General features: G+C 45.0%; 1 protein-coding gene across 2 annotated transcripts in view; it reads right to left on the reverse strand.

The window, feature by feature from the left end:
- Positions 1 to 16,879, reverse strand: part of LOC100747816 (unc-112-related protein) — a 37,708-nt gene that overhangs the window by 17,571 nt on the left and 3,258 nt on the right. The window contains exon 1 of one of the 2 annotated variants that reach the window (XM_024369249.2): positions 9,777 to 9,797. The exons of the other annotated variant lie outside the window; for it this stretch is intronic. The gene's annotated coding sequence lies outside the window, so the exon portion shown is untranslated. Of the gene's footprint in view, positions 1 to 9,776; positions 9,798 to 16,879 lie in introns of those variants that run through there. 2 annotated transcript variants of the gene reach the window in all.

A 16,879-nucleotide genomic window follows, 5' to 3' on the forward strand; every position in this document is an offset into this window, starting at 1 on the left:
TGGCGGCGTCTCTTTTGCACGCTTGACCAATCGGCCAAGGAACCGCCGTTGCATGGATCTTGTAACCCGGAACGTGCCTACTCTCTCGTTACCGTGCCATTTGTATTCTCCCCCAATCAGTGCTGCGAGCCGGGCTTTCATTTTCGTTGGTCGAGAATCAGACGGAACCGAGAATTCCGGGGGAGGATCGCGCGAGTCAAATCGATTTCATCCTTGGTCGACCTTCGTCTACGGGGCCTCGTTACGAACGCACGATTTGTTTCCGCTGCTTCCCGTTCGCGTTCGGTGAAAGGGAAAATGAGCGGAAAACGGCGACTAAGGAATAGAAGGAGGAAAGAGCGAGGAGAGATTGCGGGATGGCACAGAAGGCAGCATGGAGGAGAAAGAGAAAGAGGGTGATGGAGAAGGGAGGAGGGATGAGCGTTGCAATTAGTCTTTCCACGGGAAACGCACGCGGTAATGAGGCACGACCGGCTCGCACTTCCGGGACGTCGACGTTGTACGGCCGCGAGAGAGGTTATTCCTCTTTTTGTTTCATTGTGCGCGACTTCCTCGCTTTCTCGAAGAACTGGGGGACGCGGTGATTGTTTCGTCGCCCTGGGCCATTGTAGACGAATCTGCTCTCTGTCGTTCCCTACTGGCTGCGCTCCGTTGCATCGAAAAGCGCCGACTCGCTCTGATAATTCGACGCTGAATGCCTCTTGAAACGACGCTGCACTCATCGAGGGAGACCTTGCGAACTTGTGAAATACACCAGCGACGTAACAATAGTGGTTTACTCTTAAGGAAGATTTCTTTCGTACGATCCAACTTCGACTTTCACTTGTGTCCTCTCGTCCGATCAGAAATTTTATCGAGAAACACGCACCGAACTCGTTTCGATGAACTTTGTACATGGTAATATGTGTCTTATATGCAGGTATATTAATCAGGCAACCGGTAAATTTTATGATTCTTGAGTGGACTCGTCCAAAGAACTTTAATGACCATAATGAGACCGCTCCGGTCGTTCAGTTTTTGCAAATCAAAAAGAAGCAGGCAGAATACTGGCTAGGTGGATACAGATAATCATACGTCGACTGGCTAATTAAGTTGTCCGCGGTATCCGTTTTCGATGCGAGTATCGTCGGCCTCTCTGATGCATCGTGATGTCCGGACGCTAGTGGCGCTTGTGCGCTCGTGAATGGACGCGCAGCGACCATCGGATTGATATATTCCATGCAATCAACATGCCTGCGACGTTTCCGGTTCAAGGTATCGCAGTCCTACGCACGTTAAACGCCACGGGAATAGTCTGCTTCTGCGAATCGGGACTTACTTGGTTTAGAGTGAAACGAATCGGAGTACGCCTTCCATCCGAATTCAATTTCGCCATTTGTCAAGTGATACAAGAAAACAACGTGAAAATTTGCTCGCGCAAGCCGTTAATGCAATTAAGCGAATTATCGGGACATGTATGGGCAACGCGAAAGAATGCGAACACAGTCGAAATCGGTATAAAAGGAAGAGGAAAAATTCAGTGGACGTCGCGGCGGATGACGTAACGTGGCTAAGTGACGACCGTGTAAACTGGCGCCACGGATTTGCATTTCGCAATGGCCAGTAAAACCGTGTTCCCCCCAACTTGCGTCTTTAGGAAACACATGCATGCGAGTATATACAGTTTCGTCGAATCGACCTTGTAAAACATAAACGCAACTAAAATACTATGCGCTGACTGGCACAGCAGATTATTGCGCACCTACATTCCATCTTGAACGAATTCTGGATACGTAATGCATGATCATTGTCGCAAATATCGCTGAACGACGTCCGTTAAGCGAGATGTCCGTTCATCAATAGCGAACATGTTTGCCTCATATTATCGCGCCGAGTGAAACAATTCCTAAATAATGGTAAATGTACGAGATACCGATCGATCGAGCTCGCGCGAGTATTTCAATACGGATGCTCGTGTCGCATATTCGAAAAACTCGAAATTATCCAGGTTTCTTTTATAAATGTAAATTTAGTGCCTTATAGGGTGTCTCATAAATCATATACTCGACGATGGTTAATTTCGCGGCTGCGGCAGAGGCCTAGTTTCTCGCGGAACGAGGGGAGAAAACACGCGGAGAAATATAGCTTGTCGACGCATTAACTATTTCTGGTGTATATTGGCGGAGAGAAGTCGGTTCTTGCCACGTTCCCGGTGATTGAGCTGCTCGAAAGCAATTTATCTTCGCCACCGTCTCCACACTCGACCGATCGGCCGACAAAAGAAAGAAACTACTCGATTCGAGCCACGCGGATCGAACACGAGCCTGGCCTGGACACCGTTGGAAGCTTTTTCCACAGTCTCGGCAAACCGGCAGACGTCTATAATTTTTTCACCGACTCGTCGTCGTCCCTCGAAGGGGTGGCTGGTAGACGTAGGAACGTTCTGTCTCTGTACGCGAGGTTCCACACGAATATCGGAATAACGTGGGAGGAGTCGAACGAGCCGATCGATCGGCTGGAAAAGCCACGCCACGTCGGACTGCTTTATTTTCGCATGGAATGACCTTGGAGGAATAACGTTTTATGGAAGTCCGACCGTCGCGATAACCAAAGCTCGAAACGTTGTATTCCCCTACCTCTGGCGAAAAGTTATCGTCTCGCCAGGCTTTATGTAAAGTTTTACGACCGAGTCGACAAGCTCGATACGCTCCGTGTCAAGTCGAAAGAATGCCGGTAGCTTTACGATAGGCCACGTATCGGGAATTCCACGAATAATCGTCGCGAGAAAAAATAAGTTGCGTGCCTGGCCAGCTAGATATACGTGTCTATTAAATCTCTCGCATATTCAAGATTGCAGCTTCCGTTAAACGGGTGAAAGTCATATTAGCGTTCCTGCTGGCGCATAGAAAAACGCGAAAGAGGAAACTTGGCGTCGTGCCTCGCGCTGGTATCATCGTGTACATGATTTACAAGGATTCCGGTCGCCTTATCGTAGCTGCACATCCTTAACTCTGCACATTCGCGAGTATCATCGACTTCCGCTGACGTCAGGTCTCCCCTTTCCCTGTAACACCGTTTCCGGTGCGTTGAAAGCGAATCGCAGCAGCAGCCGAGCTATGTCGCCTGCGCGAACCTGCCGTCTCGTGTTTTCCCCAAGAGGTTGTTTCCTTTTTCCTGGCAGCCGACGCTTGTTACTGTTAGTTTGCTTGTTTTCGACAGTAGCAGACAATGGGAGAAAGGAGATAGCGAGGAAGTTGTGAAAACTACCTAAGTTAGTCGATAGATCGAATGGCAGCGAGTCTGGTCAAAGGTTCGACGTTCCGCGGCCATGTTGACTCACTATCGCGAAGATAGAAGAATTTTATTATGTATGCTGTAAAGTCACCGAGGCATCTACTTACTCGGCTTGAAATGGACGAAGCGAACTACTCGATATTCAAGAAACTAGAAATTCACACGAAATGAAACACCTGTTTCAAACAGTATTTACCCGACACTCTCGCAAGAAATACATATTTCCCCTTCAGGAACAAAGTATGGTGGAAAAAAGAGGTGCTAAGATAGAGAGCGTTGATTGCTGACTTCCGGAAGCAATGGTAACTTGCGATTCCGTATTTTTCTTGCGTGCATTCACGAGTGAGACAGCTCACCGGTTTCGTCGTGTAGCGGTGCATCGATATATCACACTCCCAGCAATTATACAATCTCGTTAGCATTCTTTCGCTCTATCGCGATGAATGGATCCCTTTCATACGCGAGCCACGCGCTTCTTGCTAACTCGACGCTTCGCTCAAACGCGTGTAGCGACTATGTTAAGTGCACGCCGTGTGTCACCGTCTCCAGAGAATGTTTAACACTCTTTGCTCCGGCGCTCCATTAATTTCCCACTGTTGCACAGCGAGAGAAAGCAACTCGAAGCGAAAGAGACGATTTCCAGTTCTCGCAACTTCGCCACGCTCTTCATCCTAACTCGTATCTATATCTCTATGAATCATACATGCATATATTATTGTGCTTGCTTTAACACGTTGACGCGTTGCATCGGAAATACGCGTGCCGTGAATAATTTGCAAAGCGAGTCACTACGCAGATAACTGGCTGGTTGACGCAGCGTGCATCCCGATACTCCGAAAGCTCGTGACCGAACGTCGCTGCGGAGGCACGATCGCGATGAACGGCAAACTGATTTCTGCACGGTCGCCGAAGCAGCAACGTTCCATGCCGTGCTTGTTGTACCGGTATCGATCGTGAGTAATTACCCAGCATCGACGGACTTAGACGAGCATTTACGCACGTGCACGTTCATGCTTCTGTAAATCTTTCGGGACGTTTATCGTTTCCGATGCCGGCCGCTTCGAACGACCTACGCGAGAAACCTGTAAATGAACCGCGCTAGAAGGAGGTCGGATCTCGAGTAGTTGTTATTCCAGGGACGTTGGCCTACCTAGAGGCGGTACTTGGAATCTTTCTATTCGCGAGATCTCGAGAATCTTCTCCTTGGACCCAATTCTTTCGATTATCGAAGAAAAAAATGTGTCTCGGTAAATGTTTGCGATGGATGACTTGAATGAATATATCTGAGTCGGACTTCAATGAAGACGTCGACGAAACATTGCAAGGGCACATGAGGATCGTTGTCTCGCGTGGGTAGATAAGCTGCGCACATAAACGCTATCGACGTTATCAATCACCGTAAATAATAAAACGGCCAGCGAACCGGCGCAGCGTTTACACGCGGACATTGGTCACGCGTACGTGTATATAGATGGAAATAAACGAAACTAATAAGCGGCCGATGCGAGCGAAACGGAGCACGTAGATCGCAGTGTCGCTCGAATCCTTCACATGTGGGCTGAGAAAATCGCAATTTACGGACATGGACAGGGATCTTGCAATGATGCAACGCGCACACATCGCGCCAATCGACTGTAACTCCAGTGACTTATCGACTATTATTACCCTCCTTGTCTTCGCTATGTATCACTGTCAGTCGTTAGCCTTTCATACGCCATTCAGACTTTTTTCGTAAAAGAGTACTTAATTATCGTCTTCTATAAATACACCGACGTGTAACGTTCTTTCGATAATTTCATATAATGGGCTTTGTACACGTTCAGCCACCGGACGCTAGAACGATACAAGTAGCCTAGGATACGCTATAAATAAATTAATCATTTTCCTGCTTAATTTTCTGTTTCCTTTAATTGAATACGACCGATTACATCTATCGAATCGTAACGATCGTATCTTTCCCCGTGTCCATTATCACCGACTATCGATTCTTTGTCGGTCTCCTAACGACAAGATAGAGACACTGGAAACCAATTTGGTCTCTAATCTATCAAGTTATGAAGTGGTATGCGTGACAAGAGTCGACATACTATATACTAAACACCATGAATGGACACGAAGGCGTTCGAGTGAATGGAAACCAACAGGCAAGTTTCGCCTACGCGTTTCCAGCTATATAGGCAGACAGGTCCCGCGTATGTGGTCTTCTATACGTAGTCCCTGCGTATGAATATGGATGTCTAGAGGCCGATCAAACTTCGCTCCATGTTCTTTGTACTTGTCATATATATCGCTATTTTGCAAATAGTCCGAACGATATTTTATAATCGTAATTTTCAGTCATGTGAATTAAAATAGACGGGAAAACATGGATCTTAAAACGATCGTCAAAATTTCCGTACAACATTGCTAATTAGCAAGGCGAATATTACACTCGTGTTAAGCGAAGGTTTCAACTTTAATGATAGGAAGAATTCCGCGCGATAAGAACAAGCCGCGATATAAGTAAAGCATAATATTGATACAAGTTGATAACACCTTTTCAGATCGTCCAAAAGCGTTAAGAAGTGGTATGTTATCTGCCGCTAGTAACTGGAACGTTTAAAATCGAATCGACCTAGCGATATACGAAAATTACCACGGCTATTGAAGTCTGTGACGCAAAACTGAATGTAGTGAACAGATACGCAGACGTATTTAGATAGCCCATACGAATAAACAAGCGAAAATACAATGGAACGTTGGACGCGCCATGGCGTCTTCATTACAACGCTTCGAACCGAACTTGTTTTGATTTCAAACAAACATAACGAATTCGAATAATTAAGCGACGTTGCGACAGCTGAAAGTATCGACTCATCATTGTCGGACGATTTACATTAACGAGCACCGAATAATATCGACGAAGCGAAACGAGTCCTCGCCGAGGAATGGAACTCAAAGTCGAATCATAAGGAGGGTGCAACGACTTCGCGTGCATCGTATCAGCGCCGAGATAAACGGCGAGATTGCGAGAAAGGGGGAAGAATAGGGCGAAAGAAAAAAAAGGTAAAATCAACGGCTGTAATCCAGGTATGCACTTGGGCACATTGCCAAGACGCTAGGAATGCAGCATGCATCTCGCACCGGACTCGATCGCCGCATATGAGTACACGAGTATGCACTCAACGAAATTGCCAACGCAGGGAGAAACTCTGTTCCCCGCGACGTTGGCATCTTCGCGCGCAAGCATTTTTTGAATGAAAAACATCGGGAAACGGACCAGGTAAAAGTACCTTCTTTAACATGGAAATTACAAGCGCGCGGAACTGTTGGCAAAACTAGAATCGTAAAATTCTCTGGGTGACAGGGCTCTGATACTTTGATTTCGATTAAAAAAAGAACGCGCAACTTTTTAAGCAATATCTGTGCCACGGTCAAGACCTCGGCGACCCATACCAGTTGTCACGTGTTTCAAGGTCCGGTTGCGTATTTTCGAGAAAAATAAATATTCCAAAGCATTCACGCGTTACCGATGCGTCTGTTTCTCTCTTCTGCGACGTAGATTTCGAAGACGTACAGCGAACATCCGCGCGAATACCACCTCGTCCGTGTAAGGCACCTAAAGCTGCAAGGCCGTGGCGAAGAATCTCGCGGCTGGCTGTCGTATTCAAATCGTACGAGCTACGAGATTGCTTTATGTCCCGCCATACAAAGTGCCTTCTCGGCTGCCGACTCTCCCCCGGACAGAATTACATTACACCTTTTACCGCACTCGCCGCGTCAGATATTATCGACGAATAAAGTTACGGCTTCTACAAATTTTCGCTACATCTGCTTCTGTTCTATCCGTTCGTCGTAGAGATCGAAATAACGTTACGAATTACGACGACAGTGTAATTGCATTAGCAATTCCTTAACTAGACGAACAGCTGTTGGCGCAACGCAGTATTCGTTTCATCATTCTGTCACACGCTCTTACGACGCAAGTCGACTAAAGACAAACTCCATGGACATTGTACTTTAACCTAGAAATCCTAGAATACTTGGGGAAAGATTCTTTGAGAATCACTGACGCGTTCTACGTGACAAAAGACCAGTCTGTCGCGACGCTGTTCAGCATCAGATATTTTCGCAAGCTGGATGCATCGCCTAAATGCATCGCTCCATGACAAAGTACATCCGTTGCGTAACTTCCAAGAGCTTAGCAAGAGAAGTTCTCGCTCGCGTAATCAATGACGCCATTCATCCTAAAGGTCGATTACTTCTATATCTCGCGTGAAGATCGTCTCAAGATCGATAAACTTTTTTGGAGCACAACAACAGGCGAAAGAAACAACATGAAGATAGGAGCGAGCTTTGATCGATGCCACTGCCAATGACTCACACACCGAAAAAAGAAGACGAGTTACCAGGAATGGGTGAAATCATCCCTTTCGTATCACGAAAGAAAGTCGAAGGTTAAAGTATAGTTACAATGTTTAATTTCCCTAACGAAATAAGGTTCTGACGAATTCCTCGTCCTCTGTCGACCCACTAATATTGTTAGCTAATAAATTATTATGCAGAAGATGCAAATCCATAAAATTGGAAAGTTTACAAAAAATAAAGTTGATCAGTTTAATTTTCTACGTATCTAGAACGTCAAAGCTGTATAATTCTTTCCGTCGTTGCAAAAGTTTGCTACACATCCTGTTCAGATTCGTCGAGTGTGATTCGCGGATGTTTCGACGTGTGGACCAACAGACGAGCGAAGAGTTACGAAACCAAATGTGACGGGATCGCAAGCATCACTGACGTCACGTGCTATGTTTAAACTGTGAGTAGCGAGTCTGCTTCTACGCGAGCTCGCGTGTGCGCCGGATCAGAAACGGATGCGATGCGTACACCAGGTCGGCGTGTTCCTGCTGGTCGACGCACAATGTACCATTGTCTCTTCCTCTTTCGCGTATGCCTTGCCTTTCTCTGTCACCGACCGCTTTTATTTCCTATTGAGCCTTAAGACGCTCCAAGGGGTCAGGCTTCCCGTGTTCGCAGGTAGGTAGGCGTGCGTCCACGCACACGTGCGGATGCTGTGCAAAATTACGGACGTTTGAGTCATGCGCTCGGTTTGCGTCTCCGGACGCAAGAACGGGAGCGGTCCGAAGTTCTTAGCGATCCGATAACACCAAGCAAAGATAATTGTCTGACGAAAGTATAAAGCCCATGAAATATTTGTATACACGTAATTTTGTCCACAGATGATAAGCGCGCGCGTTGATAGAACACGGTTCTTTGCAAATCGTGCTTTCTCTATCTTTCACTGTAGCGATTATGACTGGCAAGGCAAATGGAGGGATGCTATGGGCTCGAGTACACGGCTTAATCGCCAATGCAATTTAGGCAATGCGATTCTGCGGCAAAACCCGTGACAAGCGTCAAAAACACGCAGCGAATAGGGTGAAAGATGGAACCGCGTGCGCATGAATCATCGTCCTTCCTGCCATTAATGGGATTCGGCCGAGTACATGTAATATTTCGACCGATTCGGTCGCATGGCAGGATAATCGACTGGTCGGTAGGTCTTCGTCGCGTTAAACATCGACCGGTTCTCGAGGCCGGCAGACCACCGGTGTCGAAAACCAGCGAAATTAAGTTCGTATATTTTGCCCGCCGCCAGAGAAGTCGACGAAAGAAATTGAAATATCGTTTCGCACGAGCGAGCAACGGCGATCGAAGCAGACCACGAAGTGTCGCAATGCTCGGCATCGATCTGGATATTCGATTCGCGATCACCGCTCGAGCAACGATAACAGCCGCGTATATTTAGCATAGAACGCGTCGTTGCCGAGGAAACACAAACAATGATCCGTTCATGCGGATTTGCTAGGTCGAATAAAACCGATCAACCGGAGTGCACGTGACTTTCTAACCTTACACGCGTTTTTTACCATCCATAGATCCCCATGGATCCGATCACGAGCTGCCTTCGCGCAGCGTAAACGTTGAAAAACCACACAATGATCGCATTCAAATTAGTCTTAGACGAACAGCCTGTTACCTCGGTTAATTGCGTGATACGTATTAAGAAATATAATAACAAGAATTCTATTAGCAAAGGTCGTCATTCAAGGAACGCAAACTGTACGCGTATACAAATATTTGAAGTTATTCGAAACTTTCAGATCGAACTCTTGGAAAACAAAAGTTTCTCGGCTCTGAAAAGGGGGTATAGGGGAAAACAGAAGGATTCCGGAGTGCGCAAATACGCGTGTCACGATATGCGACTCCATTCGTTCGATATGTTTGACTGGGTGTCGAATGTCGGTCGTAATATGCACGATGGAGAACACATCCGTTATAATTGTGCCGCCAATGGACGATCGAGAGCCGGCTTATACTCCATCAGGATCGATGCAATCCACGACGTATCCACTGAGAAAGACGAAGCGAGTCGAACGAGACCTCAATTAAATCACCGTTTATTGCTGCCGCGGAAGCAGTTCGTTTGGACGAATAAATTTCAAACGGAACAGGCTGGTACTCACTTCGAACAATCTTTCCATTGATTAAGTATCCTCTTTTGATGATTTATACAATTTATTTCACGTTATTTTAATCTAACGAGACGAAGCATGGCGCCAGGCATGGCGAGCTTCCAAAAGTAAGAAAACATAGTTGTATTCGATTCTCGGAAGGCTACGAGACGAGTGGGACCAATTGTAGCAACACCTGCATCCTCATTCGTTAAGCCGCCCCAATTTGCTAGCGGTCGCATCCTGAAAACGACTACACGACGACTACTGAAATATTCACGAGGGTATAGGGATGTCGGCGGTTATTTCATTGGCCTCGCGCTCCCAATCAACTTTCCACGTCTCATGTTCGTGCCACGACACAGTCTGTTCGTGTGCGTGTTCCTTTGCAAATTGTACGCTCTGCGTCCTTGCGCCAATCAACAGCCACTCGAGATTTCCGTTCACTCTCGTAATCGTGTGCTCGATAACGATGAACGCGATGCCTGAGATCGCTCCTGGCACACGTATTGTATCGTAAATTCGACGTGAAGTCACCGACGGAGTCGCAACTTCGAAAACGAGTCGGAGAAAGCTCGCCTTATATAGTTCCGTAGGAAAGATGTGTGCGCACTTTCGTCGAGGGAGCTGAAATCACGCGTCGAAAAGGCAGCTACTGCCCACGCCTGACATTTCACGTCTCTCCGTTGGGGCCCGTGTGGAAACGCCTCGAAGATGTCCACAGAGGAACAATACAGAGGCCATGCCAGTTTTTGGATCCTGACAACGACCATGAAACAACGAAGATTTAATGAGAACCACGGGATTACGAACGATTACCTACGTAACTTCTTAAAGAGGCGTCGAGAAAGTTGAGTGGATGGGAAAAATGGCTTTAAGAAGAATATCGAGAATGAAGATCCGATTGAATAGTAAATAGATCGAGGAAAACATTTCCAAACACAAAGAAAGGCATTCGCGTAATATTATATACGTTCTTCTCGAGTTTCTAATCTAGTAAACTTACAATACAGTGTAGCGAGAAACAGTCAGGATGGTGTTTCGAAGGAACATCAAAATTTTTATGAGCACGTAAAAGTGTTTCTTGGAACTCTTTCGGCGTTACAGCTGAAAAGAGCGCGAGTCTAAGCACCGAAGGGGTCAAAAAAAAAATAGAGATAATGGACCCAAACAACGGGTGTTCCGAGATTCCTCGTATCAAGACCCTTCGACATCGGGGTAGCTCACCGCGATAACTTTTCACGGCACGACACGAAAATAAAACACGACAATTTGCTTTGTTAACACATCAGCAAAGTACAAACATAACTCGTACTCGGAAGATTCACAATGGCGATTAACGCTGTCTTCTTTGTACGCATGATTTCGCAACTCTTCGCGCTCAGCTGAATCATTAAAGAGAATTAATCGCAATTTTAATATTAATCGCCGAAGCTTAGGCACGAATGAATTGTCGTTTGAAAGCAGTGGAGCGTATTTACGAGTGCTGCACTCCGATTACGTTCATCGAAGCACTTCTTGTTAATCTGTGCAGTGGGAAATCGTTTCTGCGAAAAGATTGGCCGACCTTTCTGATATAACTTAATAGCCGATAGAAGCTAGTATTGCTGTGCAATAAAGTATTCGTTTCGCCTTTTTTTTTCTTTGCGCGACCGGACGTAGTGACTTCACGATCCACGCTTTTCGTTGCTTTATTTTCGAGATACCATGCTCGAGGCGCCATCAGAAGAGAGCACCAGTCCCGAGAAGAAGGTCGCACGAAAGCCTGCTGCTGGCACCCCACTGGACAGATAAACTGAATGAAATACTCGCGTGTTTCTGCGCCAACTATGCGTAAGCATAGAAAAGAATTCAAAGGAAAAACTATTTTAACGATATTTCTCATAGGCGTTTCTCATAGCTAAATTGTAGGCAATACTGCAGAAATAACGATTACGAATATTTCTGCTTGCTTTTAAATGACATCACGGTCTTACACATTGAGACATCGGAGGGACCATTTTCTAAAATATTAGACTTCGCTAAAGTCCTATTAATAGAGGTGTGGTCTGTTTGATCTCATCATCATTATTCAAGTCAAGGCTGCATCTGACCAAAAGGAAATTTCCTTTGGTATTTCTTGCCGGAAAGGAATGACCTTGACTATGTTACAGGTAGGTCTTCGAGGCGTGTCCGAGCAATCATGTTAACGGAATAAAACGTAACACAAAAGTCGTGAGTATCTTCGAAATTATGTGACAAAATTGGAAAAGATTGTTTCACGCTTCCCGTAAAGGCATATATGGAATTTTATCTTTCTCTGTTTACGCATCAGTTCTTTCTTGGTCGTCGTGAATTCGTTGAACCGATTTATTGCCTTATAAGTTCTGTCCGTCGTGCTGACAAACCACAATAATGAAGTCACTCAGCCAAGGTTTCGGTCGATTTTCATCAGTAACGATAACTTCCTCCTCTAATTTCTTTTGTCAGCTCTTGATCATCGCTTTAAATTATTCCCTCTATTTAGAGATGATCATTCTCTGGTTGCTCAGCGTCAAATGTGCCGCTTATTTCATCCGCATAAATAACGAATCGATTCTCTAGATACCTTAATGACTTCCCGTGATATATTTCCGGTTCTTTTTCCAGACAAGGAAAAATACCTTTCGTGAAACGCATAAAGTAATCGATGAAAATAAATAGAGATATTTTCGATATGAACAAAGCCTAAAATAGATTTATCAGTTTGTGGAACTCTGTGTCACGTGAACTAAAATACTCAGACTATGTGACACAAAAATAAATGATATCAATGGCTTAGAATCCATTCACTTGGAGTCTCGAAAACAGTACGGAACGGTTATCTTATCCCAAGAAACGCGTTTCGGGAGCAGCTACCGACATTATTTCTTCTCCGCATACTTCTACCCTTTGCGCGCGATAAAGTTTGACCGAACAGTTCAGTCAGTTTAAAGTTTCCATTCGTTAAAGTTTAACTATTGATTCGCCGGGAATTTAAAAGAATGCAGTAAGAAATTTATGATCTACCGATGACGCAATGCTGAGGCGAATGTTATGTCATAGACATTGTATTATAGACATAAACTTTGCTATGCGATTATTGCACAAGCTGTCTTTCCCACTTTCACATTATATTCGCATTGTAATTCCACTCTTAACTACTTGCGATTAAGACAAGTATCGTATGCAACAATTATCCTCTGCCGTTGTTTAGAACACGACGAACAACACTTTGCTCGACCATCAGCCAGAACACGCACTTTTATGATTTTAGCATGCGCATGAAACAATTTTTAATAAAAACCCCGAATGTTCGTAACATATTACAATGAGCGTATAGATAATGAAATCTTTTCCAACATTCTGAAAAATGATAAATACTCGAGAATCAACAGCTGCCCGGTGACTCAGTGCTGGCTCAAGTTTTTTGCGTTACGGTCGTTTCTGTTGGAGCATCGCCAACTGGCTGGTGAACAAATTCTATCGAAAACCCTACTCGGCTAGACTTACCATAACCATGGCTCGTACTATTGAACTTGCGAAACTTCCATTGGGATTTACTATCTTATAACAATGTCTCGCAGACATACATTCAGTACATTATTCAGCGACGTTGCAGAAAAGAACGAGTCGCAGACGAAAAGCCGTTATGTAACTTATGTCCTTAACATTGAACATTCGCTTAGAACTGAGAGAGTTGAGGCTTGTGCTACGAAGTAGCTCATTTACAAGTCAAAGATGCTCGGAAACCAAACAGAGTAGAAGTTTGGTTTCTTTGTGCGGAATTGTTTTACATTGAACGCAATTATATTTCTGGAGTAGCATCTGTCTAAGAGTCGTCTCAGTTCCTCGAATAATTAGTCGACGACGAGTTCACGGAGTATCCTTCGTTCTCAATTTATTTAAAAGGACTCCTCTTTCGCGGATGATTCAGCCTGCCGCCAATTACAAAACCCGTCGAGCATGTTCGTCCGACTGTAAAACGCTAAAAACTGACTCGCTCACGCCCTAGGGAATTATTCATACCAGAGAGAAATGTGCGGATATCGCGGCCTGTTCCCGGGGACTGCACCGTAAGTGTCGTGTTACTTAAAACTGGAATAAGGTATGTATCATAGTCCGGCGTGAGTCACCAGATGCAACGAAAGAGGCGTCTAAAAAAGATAGCCCGCGCTTCTCAGACAGAAATTGCTGCAAGTGTTCCATGATAAATGGTCTCCTTGCAAACAAGTTTATTTTCATTGCTTTCTATTATTTCGTTCCTCTACAATGAGCGTTTAGAAGAGCAGTCGCAGAAATTGTTCAACTATACGCCTCGATTAGCACGACCGATGATTATTCCCACAGCGGCGACTTATTACAAGCTCAGTAATCGAGTAGCAACGTGTAACTCATTAGCTTACCTACTTAACGGTCGAAGGATGACCGATAATATTCAAAAACATTTATCGTGTTTTTGCTAGTTAATCTCATTCGCATGCAGATCAAGGCTAGAAGAAAAAGTTGTCGTCGGAAAGCTAGAAATTGTTGGAAATACACACGCTTGAGCGCATCGTCTTTCACAATCTCTATGTACGTATTGAAGTTTCATTGATAACGCGTTCAGAGTAGAATTTCCATACGGCGACCTTTAATTCCGTGTAGAGAGCCGCAAGTAGCTAATCTTCTTAAGTCTCTTCCAAGGAAGGACTGAGTTTTGCCCTGGTGGTATCGCTCCGATCCTATATCACCAACAAATAAGATTATCACGAGTCCGAGAAGCGATGAATCTTTCGCATTTCCTTCCTTTCCATATTCAAACAGATAACTTGGACACTTTGAGGATATATGGTAAGCCAGTGGCAATAGCAAACGATAAAGTTTATTTTCACAGAGTATATTCGTGAAAGAATGTTACATAGATATGGCACATAGCGATGGAGACCAGTTAGAAACTATTTTGCATAGGTACGTACAGATCGATAGAAACTATCTTACTTAGCGCGAATAGAACAGCTATGGGAATCGAGGAAAGCAATGTCAGACGTTAACTTCTCTTCCCTGGTATGGTATAGTATTGTAATCCACTGTTATTTGTTACGTCATCGGAACTTCGCCTTTGGCGTTAGCTCCTCGTTATTTTACCATCCAATTATAGCATGATTAAGACTCGTAGCGCATTTGCGCGCATTTGTGAATGGATTACTATTGTAATCAGGTTGTTATAGAGGAAATCTCTGTCTCTTACGAACAAAATAAATGGTAAGCATTCAAGGCTCGATCAATGTCTTATGAAAGACGATTTCGACAGTCGTATCGTCAGAGATTGTACGGTATACTGGAATAATACGGAGGTACGCGTATAAAACGGTAATGTAGGATGATCGATCAAATGATGCACGGTAATAATTGTGGACGATGTGTTAACGGCACGATCGGCCAACGAAGGTGGCATCGATCGTACGAAGGCTTTCCAAGATAAAAGAAGCTTGCGCGCCTCGTGCGAGTACCGTAAGAGCGACCTTGCCTCGAAATGGCGAAACGGTCCGGGTGCACTACAATAAATGCCTCCGATTCTTTCGCACCTGGTAACTACGAGAACGAGCAGAGAGAAATGACCGGTATCGAGGACGAGGATACCATACCGAGGAGAATTCGGCCAAGGAACGATCCTATCGAAACCTGTCCTTTCGTTACATATATCACATCGTATACCGCTTCTTTCGCCTGCTTTGTATTAAATCAAGAAATAGTTTGATAAATCGCAAAGTCTAAGTAAATCAATTAGGAAACGCAATTACATAAGATTAAATGCCTGTCTGTACTTATCTTTTTTATTTAGCCATTGCAACGTGGTAATATTAACATTCCACAACATTATCGAAATCGTGTAATGGTCAGGAACGTAGTATTCTTGCAACCCAACGAAACAGAAAATTAACGATTTGATGACTCCGTTTAGCAGAGAAATTACTTCATCCGCGTCTCTTCAGTTTCCAAGAAACTCGAACTGACTTGATGAGAATTCAGAAATCGACAAATGCCAATTAAAATCTATTATGCAACGTTCGAATATACACGCACGCGATGAAAAAGTTGAAGGAGAAACCACCAACGCGAGATGGAGATTCCGCACGTCAGAATGATGCTTCGTCGGTTTCCCTCGGACAGGCACAATTTCGTAAGAAGGCCGTGCTACCATACCGTACGAGGTAGCCGGAATATAAAATTACGAAGCGGGTAATCCGAACCTGTACACGTAAGCCGAGCAGATAATTCGAGTTAAGTGGCTCTCGGATAAGTCTCGCAGTTCGGATTTTGCCTCCGTGGCTTCGTCGTTGATCAGAGTAAACGCTAAAAATCTACGTTGAGAGAGTGGCGTTTGTGTGCCCACGCGTTAGCGGCCTCCCTCTCTCGCTCTCTCCTCTTCGACCTCTTCGCGTTTTTCTTCTTCCTACCTTGCCGCCCGGACTCCTACAGAATGGTACGTGTCGTAACCAACTATAAACATTGGCACCTGCGGGCCTGTCACCTTTCTTCTACACGGCCATGCCGGCGATGGCTTTTCTGCAACCTTAAACCTTACCGATTCTCCAACGAAAATGCGAAGGAATCATACGCCAAGAATTTTCTCCGGCTTCCCGCTGCGTCTCTTTGCAACTTCCAACTGCATGGGAAAAAATGGTCACAGGTAAAACTGTGAGAACGATGGCAATCTGAGCGGACCGTGGGATCGGCCGTTCCAAGACGACTTTAATCTTCATAATGAAGTCGACGCTTATCGGTTTCGTTAATTAAGCGAGCGACTCATCGGATCGTAGCCTCCCAAGATGACGGTTGCAGTGGCAACGCCGTAGGGTCTCTTTCGATTTCGAAGAAGCGACGCAAGAAGAATGTAGTCTTGTCATCGACTTACTGATGTACGGTACTTTCGAGTCCTCCAGTTTTTTCGCCCTTTTCCCTTGCTAGCGTATACGCACGTGTCCATCCGACGAACGTTAATTATTCGGATAAACAGCGCGACGCCTTTCTTTCAAGTTATATCGATCCAACTTCTAAGATAATCCTCTCGTTTTCGTTTCAATGGAATGCAGAAGTCACCGCACAGCCGTGTGACAGTTGACTACCATGTAACA

Source organism: Bombus impatiens, unplaced genomic scaffold (assembly GCF_000188095.3).
Source record: "Bombus impatiens unplaced genomic scaffold, BIMP_2.2 scf_0548, whole genome shotgun sequence".
Lineage (NCBI taxonomy): Eukaryota > Metazoa > Arthropoda > Insecta > Hymenoptera > Apidae > Bombus > Bombus impatiens.